Raw genomic sequence first — 12,695 nt, 5'->3', positions numbered from 1 at the left:
GTAGTCTGAGCATTCTTTGGCATTGCTTTCTTTGGGATTGGAATGAAAACTGACCTTTTCCAGTCCTGTGGCCACTGCTGAGTTTTCCAAATTTGCTGGCATATTGAGTGCAGCACTTTCACAGCATCATCTTTCAGGATTTGAAACAGCTCCTCTGGAATTCCATCACCTCCACTAGCTTTGTTCGTAGTGATACTTTCTAAGGCCCACTTGACTTCACATTCCAGCATGTCTGGCTCTAGGTCAGTGATCACACCGTCGTGATTATCTGGGTCGTGAAGATCTTTTCTGCACAGTTCTTCTGTGTATTCTTGCCCCCTCTTCTTAATATCTGCTGCTTCTGTTAGGTCCATACCATTTCTGTCCTTTATCGAGCCCATCTTTGCATGAAATGTCCCCTTGGTATCTCTAATTTTCTTGAAGAGATCTCTAGTCTTTCCCATTCTGTTGTTTTCCTCTATTTCTTTGCATTGATCGCTGAGGAAGGCTTGCTTATCTCTCCTTGCTGTTCTTTGGAACTCTGCATTCAGAGGCTTATATCTTTCCTTATCTCCTTTGCTTTTCACTTCTCTTCTTTTTCCAGCTAAGTCATACAGTGACTCACTTAGTGGCTCAGTCACACACTTGATAATGTAAGGAACAACACTTCTTGAAACAGGCAATATAGAAAACAATAGCAGTAATAGTAGAATCATAAGTAAGAAGTTAAGTCAAGAACTTCTAGTAGGTGTAGCCCAGTGACATCTCCATGTCATCTGACTTAGTTTGCTAAATGACTATAGCTTGCTGTTGATATCCTGGTTGTAGATCCTGAGCATCTGATCTTGATTCAAAGACTGGTTATTGAGATAAGCTTTAGAAACAAACTCAGAATGTCCTTTTTAACAACTTAATTAAACCTCTTAGCAATGTAACATAACCACAAGGAACTATCTCAGGAGTGTGTCTTAGTAAATACAGACCTTAACTTAAAAAACTGGAACTTAATATTCAGTGAAACATAATAGATGCCATAGGCCTGACATCAGTTAGGTGGATTTTTCTTTTAGAGCTCCCCAGTATACGTTGAGATTTCTGTATGTCGGGAGACAGTCTTTTTATTTACCTGATAAGGCTGTTCAGAACCCAAGTGTCTCCAGCTTCTGGAGGGATGAGGCAGAGAGAAAAAAGGTATAATTTTACCCGTAGGAGTAAATCACTAGATTGTTTTAAATGATCAGTAACTCGAGGAGAAGTGCTTCTTTATATCTGAAAACACAGAGTAAAAATCAACAATATGTCAGACAAAAAGTCGTGAAAATTGTGGTCATATTTAGCAGTCTACTCCATCCCATGCAATTGATCCCTTTGTTCTGCTGTCCTTGCCCAATGGCCAAGGACATCAGTGAAAGCAGTAGTCTCGAAGAAACTCATGAAGCTCTTGTGAATGTCTGTATGACCTGTCCAGCAAAGTGGGTGCCCTGATCACTGGAGATTGTGGAAAGCACCTTTTAACCATTTTTTCTATTCTGAGATATTAATTCTGAAGCCAGGAAAGGCATTATCAAATAAAAATGAGGTTTGTCAGGGAGCCAGGAAAAGCCAAGTGGCCACGTTGGACCTCTCATAGCCCCAACCCTTTGGTTTATGGCCATTTTTAATCCATTTTAAATTCCCTGAAGAGGCGTTAACTTTTGTAGAAGCAGAATGAGCTTTGTTCATATGTGCTGTAGTCTGTTATCAAAAGCCACATTCCAAGAAAACTTTGTTCTTTTAATCAGTGAGAGAAAACCAAATTCCAGTTTGGTAACAGCTTATATTCACTGTGAAACAATAGTTATTCACTTAGTCATAGTCACAACAAGACTTCAAAGGCAGTTTAATGTCTTAACAAACTTGTAGCATGCACAAAACTCTTCTTTCACTTGCAACACAGCTTTTTGCACTTTCTGTATTCGTCACTTCATTTGTCCACTTAGAGGACAGCCACCTGTACGTTTAGACTTCCTTTGCTTTTCCTTAATAGAATGTAATTCCATTCCTTATTACTTTTTATTAAAAACACACATCTTACTTTTCTTCAGAAACCATGACTTGTACTTTACATCATCATTCTGTCGATTGGTAAGGATAAATCACCCAAAGTTATATCATTTATAAAAGTATCTGCACAATGTCTCTGTTAATTAGATCAATAAACAAACATCAGTATCATGTATCAATACAATAATGATTATTTCCCAGTTCACACAAGCCTCAAATTCATTTACTTTAATTTCCTTGAATTTAGAATTGTTTGATTTGTAAGCACTTACTTCTCTTTAGGCCAATTAATTAGAGCTCATTGAACCACTTAGCCTTTAGCAATTTTTTCCAAGGATGGAGACATACACCGAGACACACACAAATCTGGACAGACAGAAACCTCACAGTTTTCCACCTGAAATTTAAATTGTCTCTTTGTCCCTTTTATTTTCTTGGCTTGAGTTCCAGCTCATGGCTGGAGTCCCGGATCGAGTGGGCTGTGTATCTCAAGGACATGATAAGAGTTAACTCAGGTTTTTCCCCAGGCATGTTTCTGTTTCTCAGGCAGGATCAGAGCTCCCCAAAAGAGTATTTTCACAAGTCAAACTTTTAGTAATTACATGTGCAAAAGGAACCAGTTTTGCAATTTCAAAAAGATTCCATTTTACCTAGTTTTCTCCGGAGTCTAAAGAATACACATGGCCATTCAGGGTTCAAAATGTCATTTCTCCTTCATGTAGTCATAGCTTCATAGCTAAAATTTAAACCAGAGAGTGCTCAAATTGGCTCTGATGACAGGGGTAGACTGATCGAGAAGATGTCCCAGCAGGGATTATCTCTCTGGGCAGGTGAGGTCGTCTCTTAAAGCAAAGAAACCCCATATATAAGGGATTTTTAGGCCTTGAGGATCAAAATTATCCGTTTTTCAAGATATTATTCAAGGGGTGGGGGTGGTTCTGGACTGTTAGGCCCCATCTGTAAGAGAGAAAAAAGCAGTGCCCAGTGCCATGGCTTTTTTCTACCAGAGGTGTCTGCCCCTGCTCTAGACGGGGTTGGAGACTGATTTTCCACCTAAGCTTCCTTCCCTGGCCAGAGCTAACCTGTCTCTTACAGGTGAAGGTGTCCTACTCCCACCCCCCCTCATTCTACCACCCAGGCATGGTGGAGATGCACCAGGGTTAGACCTGATGGCATCCCAGATTGATGTCCAGGTCCTCACCATTAAAACCTTGGTTTGATTTCCCTTTTATTCCGGCACCACCTGGGGTGGAACAGAGTAGTTTTCCGGATGCTCGCCGAGCCAAGACCACTAGGGGAAGCACCCAACTTCTGTGTACCTGCGCACATTCCTCATAACAGCATAAGTGGCAAGTCATAAAGGGATGAACAGAAAACCCAAGACATCCTCCTGAGAGTGGCCACACGAGTCTATTTAATAACAAAGGAGGTGATGGAGGGCCCGCCTGAGAGGAAAAACTAATCCTTCATATGCATGGAGTGCCAACATCATCCTTTTGATTCCTGTCCCTCAGACTGTACAAAAAGAATACCTAAGGAGTTGAGACAAGAGCCACTGGAGGGCTTTGTCTGCTCTGCTAAGAGCTAGCGCTACTAAGGGAAGAAGCCCAATGCGCTTTCAATCTGCCCAAATCTGGGGTGTCCCAATCTGTGTCCTCAGGAATCTCATGCTCACCAGCAATGCCTCAATCCATATAGTCCAGAGGCATAGCCACGACAAGAACTTGCCTGTGTGTCTGTGGGGTCAGGATGGTGATTTCCAGTCTGAGAGATGTCCCTGGAGCTAGAGCTCCAGCTCGCTCCCTAAAGTGCTCCTGTCTGCAGTGTCCTGTAAAACTTGGAATGGGGGCCTTGCTAGAAAAGCACAATAACAGCATGGATTGCAAGTCCCTTGAAAGTCTACAATCCGGCACATGAGGTTAATAACTTTAATTCCCCAAGCAGATATGAAATGGTCAGAGGGACCAGGAAAAGCTGACTGGGGAAAAGTTCAGTCCACATGCTTCTGATTTAGTAAAGTAGCTGCTGCTGCTGCTGCTGCTGCTAAGTTGCTTCAGTCGTGTCCGACTCTGTGAGACCCCAGAGTTGGCAGCCCACCAGGCTCCCCCGCCCCTGGGATCCTCCAGGCAAGAGTACTGTCGTGGATTGCCCTTTCCTTCTCCAATGCAGGAAAGTAAAAAGGGAAAGTGAAGTCACTCAGTCGTGTCCAACTCTTAGCGACCCCATGGACTGCAGCCTACCAGGCTCCTCCGCCCATGGGATTTTTCCAGGCAAGAGTACTGGAGTAGGGTGCCATTGCCTTCTCCGTAGTAAAGTAGAGACCACAGTAAACGAGCAAAAGAATCTCAACTCTGAGTGTTCTTACCTTGTCTTGAAGTTCTTGGACAAGCCCCCAAGATGATAACCTAGCAGTCAACGGTGACCGATGCCACTGGATTCATGGTGTCTGAAGAAGAAGATATTACTCTGGGGCCAAAGACAGTCTCAGTCACTCAGAGCTTTGTGTATATTTTATTTAAAGTGAAGGTGACAGAAAAAGCTTCTGACACAGACATCAGAAGGGGCTCACTAATTTAAGTGGGGCCATATATACGTCTCAACTAGCCTCTGAGAATAGACAAAAAACATCTCAAGGATGTGAGCGTTTTGCCCAGACCCTTTCCTATAGCATACATCCAAAGCTCAAAAAGAGGAATGTCCTTGAACCTGAGATACTGCTCCCTACAATGCCTACTTGTCTTAGGCCAAAGAATGTGAAAAAGCAAGCAAGCTTGCCTCCTCCTTAAAGGGGCTTTAGGCTTGGACTCTTTATCAACCTGCTGGGACAGGTAAGTATACAGTTAAAATCAGAAAACTCTAATGTGGTAATGGTGGTGAGTAAAGCATTTGTATAACATACCACTGATAACTCATATAAGTATATCACTTATAAATTCAGTATGAAGGTCAAAAGATAAAATATCAAAGTAATGATAACTACAAAATGAAATAATGGAACCATGTTTGAAGAATTAGATGACAGTATGATACTAAGTCAACAAACAGAGAGACCCAATGAAGAGCTACAAATTATTTTTTTTAAAGGAAACTAACATAAATTCTGGATTTGAAAACTAAAATAATTGAAATGAAAAATTGATAGGTTCAATAGCACATATGAGATGCTGGCAGAAATAATCCATAAACTTGAAGATGAATTCATAGAAATCAATGTAAAAATAAAGAGAAAAAAATGTTGAGGGAAAATGATCTAAGGCATCCATTCATTACACCATCGAGTATGGAAGGAGAGAGACTCTCAGAAAGCAGGGAGAGAAAGGGGAAGGAGTAAAATTACTTGTAGTCGGAATGGCTGACCGACAGGTCAGAGCGAAAGGGAGGCGCAGCGCAGGGCTCTTAGGGCGCCGGGCGGCAGCGGCCTCCGTCTAAGGCCATAGCACCCTGAACGCGCCCTGTCTCATCTGATCTCGGAAGCTAAGCAGGGTCGGGCCTGGTTCTTACTTGGATGGGAGACCGCCTGGGAATACCGGGTGCTGTAGGCTCTTTGCCTTCCCTCTCCTTTAGCCCCCGCCCCCAAGTCCCAACTCTTGGGCTCCCGGACCCCAACCCCTCCTGGGGGTGGGTGGCCAGGGCACCGACTCCCGCTGCAGACCTGGGGTGCCTCCGCGCTGCCCGCGAGCCCCTCCGCATTTGGCTTCCAAGAAACCAGACGACCGTCCCTCGGGTCTCCGTCTGGGGCTCCCTTGGCGTTCCTCAGGCAATCCCCGGGGGGCTGCACCAGCTCCAGCCCCAGCCCCAGCCCCAGCCCTACCCCCAGCCCCACCCCCACCCCCACCCCCCCATCCTCGCAGGCGAACGCCCGAGCTCGCGCGCATCTGCGTGCACACACAGATATATGTGCACAGACGGTGCATGTATCTTGTTCAGTTATACTTTTGGTGGATATGTGCCTGGGAGTGGGACTGCTGAATCATATGGTACTTCTAGGTTTAGATCCTTCAGGAACCTCCATACTCTTTTCCATAGTGGCTCTACCAACTCACATTCCTACTAAAGGTGGAGGTGAGTTCCCTTTTCTCCACATCCTCTCCAGCATTTGTTATCTACAGACTTTTCCATGAGGATCATTCTGACTAATGTGAAGTGGTACCTCGTTGTAGTTTGGAGTTGAGTCTGTCCAATCATGACTGATGTGGAGCAAGATGACCTTTTTAAAATGCAGATGCAGTTCTATCACCTCCCTGCTCCAACTGCTCTTGTATTTTCCCATCATAGTGAAGATATGACCAAATCCCTTCATTGCTTGGTCCCCACTTTCTTCTCTGATTTCTTTTCACTGGAATGCCCTCTGCACTCTTTTGGTTCCATCCCATAGGGCATTTTTCATTTCTTGAATGTACTAAGGTTCCCTTGTCACGTAGCCTTCCAAGATGCTATTTTACCTGCCTGAAATTCTTCCTGCATCTCAACCCTGGTTTACGTTGGTTCAACCTATGGATCTCAACTCAATTATTAGTCTGAAAAGCCTTCTCTGACATCCAGTTTTTGGTGAGGGAAGAGGCTCCTATAGAAGTTCTCAAAGGATCTGCCTGTTATTTATCATTAGATTAGTCGCAGGGAAAGAAGGAACTGTGTTTCTTCTTCTCTCCACATTCTATTTCCAGAAACATATTGCATGCCTACTAGCTCATAGTAGGTGCTCAATATTTATTCAGTGTGTGAAAGACAGAAAAGTTCTGTGAAGCCTCAACTTTTCACTTGGCTCAGCACTTTTGATCTCTTTGTATCTTTGTCGATTCAGTTCTTTTCTTTCTTCTGTTGATGTGCACACTATATTCAAGGCACGATCTAAGGCATGAAGACATATCAATAAATATAGGTTCTTGCTTTCCAGGAACTCGTACATCATATTTCTATAATTCAACATTTTTTTTTAATGCTCTAGAACAATGTGAACTTTTAGTATTATCCATTTTCATTTCAAAGAAAGATCATTTTACTTACATAGCAAAGGTGGAGACCTTCCAACTTGCAGTCCAATACTTATACCTTTACCATTTCAGGCAAGTCTTGTGGTTCCTTCTGGAGGTGTGTGGCTCTTCCAGAAATGTGAAGATCTTCCATAGTCCTCAGACTTTGGTGTGATTTGAAATCATCAAGAAAGTTTCCAGGTATAGGTTCCAGACCACCACCTCAAAGAGTCAGTAGCGAATGGAGTGGATTCCAGGAACATGCATTGTTAACCAACATCACTGGTGATTCTGTTGCTACAGACTCAATGCAGTGGGCAGGGCCTGGACTGCCCACTGGGTCTGATGTGGAATGGAAAGAAGGGCTTACCCCCTCCACTGTTTCTAGCCCTGTGACTAGAAACGGTCCCCAAACAAAAATCAGACAAACAAGATTATCCCAGATCATAGTCCATGAGATGAAGGAACTAAGCAGCTGGTTGAGATGGAGCCAAGGGGAAAGGTTGCTCTTTTTTTCTCCACCTCTACTCCTTTCTTCCTTGATGCCTTAGTGATTCATCGTGGAGATTTGAAATAAAGTTCACAAGAGTCATATTTGTCGAATAAAGATTTTGCATTGAACCAACTCTAAAAAATGAAGAAAGTTTCACCTGCCACATGTTTCTTTTAAAAAGTCAATTGCTTTTCAACTCTGGGGTTTCTCCATTGCCTTGTTCAAGTAGCCTTTTTTTTTTTTTCGGTGAATTCAAGTAGCCTTAATCATAAAAATAAAATAAAACTAAATGAAGATTCAAATATACCAACAAAGGAAAGCTTCCGTTTCTGAAATCATCTTTCCACTTAGTAGAACACTAGCTCTTTTCTTTGTATTTTGAGTAGGCAATTAGTTGTGGCTCAGATGGGAAGGCATCCACCTGCAGGAGACTCAGGTTTGATCCCTGGGTCGGGAAGATGCCCTGGAGAAAGAAATGGCAACCCACTCCAGTATTCTTGACTGGGAAATGCCACGGACAGAGGAGCCTGACGGGCCACAGTCCATGGGTAGCATAAAAGTTGGGCACAACTGAGCAACTAAGAACAGAAGTATTTCCAAGGACCACATTCAAGAGATTTGGAACTCTTGCTTGACTCCCTCATGTTGACCACGTTGACTAGGCAGCAGATAGCAGCTGATTCATCTGTACAATTAAAAAAGAATGTGTCATTCTGTTCTATACTTTTCTGTACTGTAGGAAGAGACTGTACAGAGCAGATGTCTGGACTTGTACAGGACTTTCAGTCCTTTAGAGGATTACAGTGGCACCATCAATGCTTGCCAGAGGTGGCAGGAAGGCGGCCCTGGAAGTTTGAGTCCAGACATGTCCAGTGTTTTAGACTCATATATCAGATGAGTCAGAGTGCATTTACCCTTCACTATGTCTCCATAGAAAGTTGCTTTGGGTTTGGAGGTACACACACACACACACACACACACACACACACACACACACCCTGCCGCCGAGACAGGTCAAGAGCTAGAAACCACAGGTAAGCGAGATGGAGAAAGAGGGAGAGAGAGACAGCAAGAGGACACGCAAGCTTCCCAACCCCCGGCCTCCACACCCTCCCCCTCCACTCTGGGTATCCACCCGGCCCCAAGTCGACCCGACCCCACCCTCACCCACCGACACACTCACACACACTCTCACACACTCACCCTCTGGCCTGGGGGTGGGGGCTGGGTCTCGCCTTAGGTAGCCAGGCCGAAGGGGACCTTTGAGACCTCGGCTTCGAGGAAGTCTTGGGGTCCCCACGGGTGACCGCCAGCCCCAGGGCACCGCGTCCAGCCGGGGCCCGGCCCAAGGCTGACGCCCCCTCCCTTGGGGAAGCTGCTTCTTCCGCGTGGCCTTCCTCTGAGGTGCGTCATGGGCTGTGCCAGTGTGTCTGTCTCAGATCCGATGCCATCCTCTCTCCCCTGTCTGTCTCCTGTTTGCTGTCTCTCTGTCACTCGCTCTGTGTCTCCATCTGTCTCTGCCTCCGTGTGTGTGTGTGTGTGTATGTGTGTGTGTGTGCACGCGCGTGCGCATGCGTCTATCTGTCTGTCTGTCTGTATCTCCCTCTCGCAGTCTTGGAGTCTGTCTCTGAACTTTCATCTCTTTCTGCCTCTGTCTCTCCTGACACCCAGCGGCCCGTCCGTTCCTCTGGCCCCAGCCTCTCACAGGTGCTATGGCTCTGGCTGACGAGCTTGCGACGGCGGGCTGTCGACTGTCTGTGTGTCTGTCCGTGTGACTGCCTGTCGCTCGTTTGCTCTCTCAGGAAGGTTGTGTGCTTGTCCGGCGGCGTGGGGGAAAGGGGGTGGGGCCTCGGTAGGGCGAAGGGGCGGGACTGAGGCTCTCGGGAGGACTGCGCCTCCGTGGCTCCCGGTGGGTTTGGGCACCGGGCAGGTGTCCGGCAGGATGGGCGCTCAGGGCCCTGGCTGGGCTGCGCCTAGGCCCACAGGAGGCTCAGAGGCCCGCGGGCCGCGGGGGAGCGGGTGGCGGCGGGTCCGAAAGCCAGACACCTCTGGGCCGCACGGCCCTGAGCAGCGAACGGGATCCGGGGAGGCCCGGTTCGCCGAGCGCAGCCGGGCCTGGAGAGGCCCGGGGTGGGAGGGCACCGAGACCTCCGCGCCCCTCAGCCCACCCCCCAGGCCCCGCACGCACGCACGCACGCCCGGCATGCCGCTGGGGGTCCTGGAAGCCCTCCGGGCTGCCGAACCTGGCCAGGCGTTTGCTGGCCACGGGGCGGCGGTGTTCGGGGGCGTGGCGGCATTGGCCGGCCGGAGTCTGGTCGCGGGTCCTTCGGCTCAAGTACAGCGCGCGCCCCCGTGGAGAGGTGCGGCCGGCTGGCCCGACCGGCAGGTCAGAGCGAAAGGGAGGCGCAGTGCAGGGCTCTTAGGGCGCCCGGCGGCAGCCGCCTCCGTCTACGGCCATACCACCCTGAACGCGCCTGATCTCGTCTGATCTCGAGGGCTCACATTTGATGGTGGGCTTGTCATCGTGTACCTCTTTCTCCTAAAGCTGGCAGCTGAGGGAATGAGGGAAGTGTAAAATTGAATAACAATAGACTATGTGGAATCTGTGAATCTGGAGCTCTGTGAATCCGTAGGTCTAAGGAGAGACTGGCAGCTGCCGATGTGGAGTATCTGTCCCCATGACCACGTTTACGTTATCAAATGTGCCATTGACCGCCCTCCCCCCACCCCGGGGGTCAGGGACCCCCACGTGGCAGCCTCCAGGCTCGCTCTCTCCAGCTCATCCACCCTCTACAAGTTTCCCCAGACCCTCAGTAGGAGTGGGCACTGCTGCGGGTGTGCGTTGTGTGTCCTCGTGCCCCATGTGACGTTGCACGACTAACCGCACTCTGTGTTTGCACCCTTCCTCCCGCGCTCATGGGACCAGGCAGCGTGGCGGGAACGCAGGGGCTGGATTCTGCTACAGTCAGGACTTGCTCCTGATGTGCTTCGGGGTGAGTACAGGCCGGCCTGGTCCTGCGGGGGCACGGAGCCCACGCCCCAGGGAGTGGAGGGTCAGCGGGTCTCCGGAGGTTAGCCTGGGAGAACCCTCACAGCAGAGAACGTGACCTTGGCGCCCCACTGCCGCCGGAGTGGTCAGAGCATGGCCAAGGCCCCTCGCATAGGGACGCGTGGGTATCCCTCCCACAGCGGCAGTGCTGCCGGCCACGCCCTGCGTGCACGTTCTCGGAGGGAACAGGGCCCAGACCGTCAGGGTTCACGAGGCTGCCCTGCCCTGGACCTCTCCGTGCAGAGGCCAGCATTTCACACGGAGGTGCACCAGCATCTGGGGCTCGGCGGCCACTAAGGGGCCACCCTCCCTTGCAGGTGCTGCTCTGGGTGGTCCTCTGGTGGGTCCGGCCCTGGGGCCCAGCCCTGCTCGAGCAACTCTGAGGGCAGGAGGCTGTCTGCTCTGTCCTGTTCACATCTCAGCTAGAAAGCTGGATTGGGCTTTTGAGGGTTTTTTTTTACCAGCAGCTTTTAGCTATATGTCAGAATCAAGTCAGCCACAGAGTTCTCTCCTTGATCTGCTTGGTCCTCCATGTTTCTCTGAATTCTAAAAGCAGCTGAAGCCCCCAATGGGGTAGGGGGTGGGGGTGTCAGGAGGGGCAGGGGCTGGGGCACCAGCTGCCAACCCAGGACTGACTTTTCTGTGTGTTTGTTTCCAGTTTACCTGCACGAATTCTCCAGATGTTTATACAGCATCCAGTATACAACAAAGACTACATTTTGAACTCGATGTCATCTTTACTCTGTTAATACTTGTTACATGGATCCGAAGATATTACAGGGTTTTTAATTAGTGAAAAATTCATGAAGACCATAGAGAAAAAATATTTTAGAATTTAATGTTTCTGATATTTATGTAAACTTATGACTTCATTTATAGAATTACTTCCTTTTTCTGTATATTCAGGCTATGAATATCCTTTCAGATCCATTCATGTTCTGATACCTGATTTCAGTCTTTCAAATGAATGTACTGTAGTGCTTGTCTGTATAAATCCTATGAACAAACACAGGGCTTTTGTAAACGATGCATTTATTGTCATTATTCTTGTTTAATTTTTCAATGTTAAACCATGAGAGAAGGGGTTTTCCTGCGATGGTAAAATCATCATGACACGGTGTGCATTATTATCCTTCCAGAATGTAACCAAGCTCTCCAACAATCACTCTGAAATAAGCAAACTTAATTTCAACCAATTGTTGTTGGATGTTAACGACTGGCCTAAACTGTACTTTTTCTAGCAAGAAATGGTTTTTGTCCACAGCGTGAAGTGATTTAAAAGTACTGGGTGTTAAATGTGAGCTTCTAATGAAATTTGGGCTGAAAGGATGCCTAGAAGACGACTATGAAGATCTCTCCTGTAACCTAGTCTCTGTGGACCCGGATCCCTCCTCTCCCGTGAGACTCTTTGGGGACCAATTGTGATGCCCTGCACCTGCTGCAGAGCCATCGAGCTGGACAGTGAAGGTGCCACTTCCCAGACAGACAGGGTAGTGCAGCTCTGACAAAGGCCTTATTTTTATGTAAATCATCTTTTTACATGTTTGTAAACGTGTGAAGAATGGACCTAGGCGTACATTTTTAGATTGTGATGACATAGCCATTCTGGATTGTATAAATAGCAAATGTAATCTTTACTTTTTCAGCAGCACATTAAAAAAGCCAGCAAGAGATGCGTTCAGGTCACAGTGTGATATTTATTATGCAGCTGGTATCTTGGTAGACAGAGACAGCATGTCTCTTTACATGTGGGTTCCGCCTTTAATTTACTTGTACAATTCATTGTTATCATTCTATTTTCCTATTAATCTTTTGTGAACTTCCCGAATATGTGACAAAGTATGTACAGTCTACTTTTGAACTATTTTTATCACAGTATTATTTATTGCTTTCTTTCAATCAAGTACTGAAGCAAAATTTCCCAGGGCCAATAAAGAGTGCCGAGGGTAAGCTGTACTCTCACTGAGAACAGACCAGAGCTGGTAACGGGAGCCCGTGTCATCACACGGACATTCTCTTAAGAGAAACGGACGGATGCAAAGGAAAGGCCAGAAGGCGGAAGCATAGGTGTCCCTAGAGGGCGCCCGACGGTGTGTTCATTCCCTTGGCTCCGGAGACAAGAGGCTCCATCACTTCAGCATCTGCGGGGACAGGGCCCCTC

At 47.4% G+C, this 12,695-nt stretch overlaps 1 pseudogene; it reads left to right on the top strand.

The window, feature by feature from the left end:
* The first annotated feature begins 5,445 nt into the window (after positions 1-5,445).
* LOC129640809 (uncharacterized) lies at positions 5,446-5,564 on the top strand (annotated as a pseudogene).
* The last annotated feature ends 7,131 nt before the right edge of the window (positions 5,565-12,695 follow it).

Source organism: Bubalus kerabau, unplaced genomic scaffold (assembly GCF_029407905.1).
Source record: "Bubalus kerabau isolate K-KA32 ecotype Philippines breed swamp buffalo unplaced genomic scaffold, PCC_UOA_SB_1v2 scaffold_40, whole genome shotgun sequence".
Taxonomy (NCBI): Eukaryota; Metazoa; Chordata; class Mammalia; order Artiodactyla; family Bovidae; genus Bubalus; species Bubalus kerabau.
Note: the sequence above shows the minus strand (reverse complement) of the source record. Positions and strands in the feature narration are given on the sequence as shown.